Below are 3,611 nucleotides of genomic sequence, written 5' to 3' on the forward strand. Positions count from 1 at the left end.
GAGACTTCCAACTGGAGATATGTATCACAAACGTCTTTGTTTTTGATTCTAGACTTTATCTCCTGTCTTGTAGGTCCATATCTTAGTAGCTCTGCTCATATCTACCCTTCTATATGAGGGTCTGTAATATTAGCCTGACCTGAGTTTGAATTCTGGCTCTGCCACTTATTAGCTGTATGACCTGGAGTGAGTGTCTCAACTGCACTGAACCTCAACCTCAGTTTCTTCATCTGCAAATTGGGGATGGTGATGCTAACAGGAAGAGGCCTTCGGGAAGACTAAGGAGAAGACAGGCGGCACAGTCAGGCCTAGAAAATGCTGGCAAACAAAATAGTAATGACAGCTAGTGTCTTTCCTAGGGTAACATTGCCTTGGAATAGCAGCTGGTTCCTAGGCCAGAGGTGCAGAAGAGGCTGTATTTAATGTAACTTGTAAAGGGTAGAACCAAAGAAGGAACTGTGGAATGGCCTGGCTCTGGGGGTAATAGTCAGGCATGTCCTGCAGATGACATTGCTTTTGCGAAGTAAACCATAAACAATCAGGGTCTTGGGGCCACCTGGTGTTTGGTAGCTCAGCACAAGCTCTAGCATGAGGAGGCATCTGCTGCTGCAAAAACAAAAACAAAAACAAACCAAAAAAAAAAAAAACAACCCAACATGAGTCATGCTCATCAAAATGCATTAGCACAGCCTCTGACAACAACATCTGCCTGGTGTTCCAGAAGGGATCTTCATGCTAGGCTTCCCCACTATAGAGCTGCTCCCTTAGACAGTGACAATGCACCTAACAAATGGTTTTCTGTTCTGTTCTCCTATAGGAATTAAACTAAACCCCTTCAGAGAGGCTTGAGATCTTTTAAAAGCAGAGGAAACATAGATGTCATGAACTTTCCCATGGGTTAGGTGCCTCTCAGAAGTCCTAAAACAGAGCCTAATGTGAAGGTTGTAGTTGTCCCGTTTGGCAGGGTTTTTTCTGATGCCCAAGGTGGGTGTGGCCGTCCCATTTGACAGTTTTCTTCCACGTGAGAAGCAGTGATGCTCAAGGTGTGGTCCCTGGACCAACAGCAGCAGCAACAGCATCCAGAAACTTGTTAGAAACACAAATTCTTGGGTCCCATCCCAGATCTACTGAATCGGAAACTCTGGAGGTGAGCCCTGCCTCCCTCCTTTGCCCATTACAATCTATGTTTTAACAAGCTCTCCAAGTGATTCAGATGCCAACTAAAGTTTAAGAACTATTGATCAAAAGGAGGCGGAACTTTTCAAAACTTTCCACTTTCAACCTACAGGTATTCTGAACTCCAAGCAACTTAAGAGACTGAGTGTCTCTGTGTATGGCATTAATTAGGTGCAGATCAAATATTTATTGGATGAACGAGCTATAAACTACCGACATTGACAGGACCAAGTGCTGGCCAGAATGTGGAGCGATAGAAACTCTCATTTATTGCTGGTTGCAATGCAAAATGGTACGGCAATTTTGGAAGTCAGTTTGACAGTTTCTTATAAAACTAATATACTCTTAGCATACAACCCAGCAATTGTGCTCCTTGGCGTTTCCCCAAAGAAGTTGAAAACTTATGTTCATATAATAACCTGCACACGGGTGTTTATAGCAGCTTTATTCATAATTGCCAAAAAGTAGAAGCAAGCAAGATATCCTTCAGTAGTTGAATGGATAAGCAAACTGTGGTGCATATAGACAGTAGAATATATTCAGTGATAAAAAGAAATGAGCTATTAAGCCATGAAAAGACAGAAAAAACTTAAGTGCATATTGCTAAGTCAAGAAAGTCAATCTGAGAAGGCTACATACTGACTCCAACTGTGTGACATTCTGAAAAAGGCAAAACTATGGAGACAGCAAAATGGTTGTCAAGGGTTTGGGGGAGGGGGGAGGAGTCAGATGGAACACAGGGGATTTTTAGGGCAGTTAAACTACTCTGTATGATACTATAATGGTGGATATATGTCATTATACATTGTTCAAACCCATAGAATGTACTACACAAAGAATGAATCCTAATGTAAAGTATGGACTTCAGTTAATAATAATGTGTAAATATTGGCTCATCAATCATAACAAATGTACCACCCCAATGCGAGATGCTACCACCCAGCCTTATTAACCCACCCATTGGGGTCAGCCCACTAGGTACATATGTAAACTGATTTAACAGTATCTTGTTTCCTTGGAAGTGTAAGCTCTTCTGTCCCTTCTTGAAAGAAGAGGGGTCTTCTTTCCCAGAAGAAAGAGGAAGAAGAGGGGTCTTTCTAGCTCCTACATGCAGTGGTGCAAAGACCTCTGGATGGAATTGTTACTGTCCCTTTTGTGAAATTCCAGATCCTTGGGGAATGACTTGGGAAGTTGGTGGATGCATTTTGATAGTTGGATTGTTTTGGCAGATGAAAGTCTTGGATGCTGCTCCTCGTGGAGCGACTCAGCTGTCCTGAAGAAGTTTGGTGTTTCCCTTAAGACGATGAGGAGAAGCGTGTCTGTGACCTAACCACACTTCACATGCGTAGAAACCTTCCAAGAATATTAACCATGTGGCTCTTCTAATCTTTTTTCCCCCTGTTCAACAGATATCGATTGAATGTCACAAGTGTGGCTGCCTAGCTCTGATCCCCAACATCTATGATAATCGAGATATTCATTCTTCAGTTCCTTAGGTTTTCCAATGAGGAGATGGCTCGGTGAGATTCTGACTGTACCTGCTATGTTACAAAGATCTATTCACAGTAGGGCAGGCACACGGGGGGCGCTGACAGAGGAACATGGGCACAGGCAGTGGTGCCTCCCCCAGGTGCATGTATTCATGCCACTTTCTACAAGTGTACCGCAATGCCCATTCCCATCTCACAGAGCTTGCGGAAATTTACAGCCAGGCTGACGGTCCGACCGCCCGATGTGCGCTCCAGGTAAAGCTGGTTAATGACGACCTAGAGCAGGTGCATGACTCAAAGCTTTCAAAGCTTTACTTCTTTTATCAGCAGTCCTGATTTTAAAAACAACAAAGCCCGTCAACCCCATTCCTACCCAAATCTCCTCGCAAACTTGGCCTCATGGGAATCCAAACCTTTTAAACAAGACTTTGAAGCATCTCGACACAAGACCGCTAGCTCAGGCCGCCCGGACCTGCCTGGCCAACGACTCGGAAACCTGGCTCTTCTGATCTTTTTTTTTTTTTTTGTAATTTTTTTTTCAACGTTTATTTATTTTTGGGACAGAGAGAGACAGAGCATGAACGGGGGAGGGGCAGAGAGAGAGGGAGACACAGAATCAGAAACAGGCTCCAGGCTCCGAGCCATCAGCCCAGAGCCTGACGCGGGGCTCGAACTCCCAGACCGCAAGATCGTGACCTGGCTGAAGTCGGACGCCTAACCGACTGCGCCACCCAGGCGCCCCTCTTCTGATCTTCAAGAACGCATACTGCCTTAGCAGTTTTGGCAAAGAGGTTCGCTAGAGAAACAGTGGAAAGTGCGGCATCATTTTATTTATTTATTTATTTATTTATTTATTTTTAGGATTGAAATGGATCCAGCCCAAATTCTATATGTTTAGCCCGAGTTGATCCTATGGTAGTTCTGGCTAATGAGATGAACTTAGAT

General features: G+C 44.0%; 1 pseudogene; it reads right to left on the reverse strand.

The window, feature by feature from the left end:
• Nucleotides 1–2,931: 2,931 nt before the first annotated feature.
• On the reverse strand, nt 2,932–3,103 carry LOC125174374 (ATP synthase subunit ATP5MJ, mitochondrial-like; annotated as a pseudogene).
• Between the last annotated feature and the right edge of the window lie 508 nt (nt 3,104–3,611).

The sequence above is a fragment of the Prionailurus viverrinus genome, chromosome C2 (genome assembly GCF_022837055.1).
Source record: "Prionailurus viverrinus isolate Anna chromosome C2, UM_Priviv_1.0, whole genome shotgun sequence".
Lineage (NCBI taxonomy): Eukaryota > Metazoa > Chordata > Mammalia > Carnivora > Felidae > Prionailurus > Prionailurus viverrinus.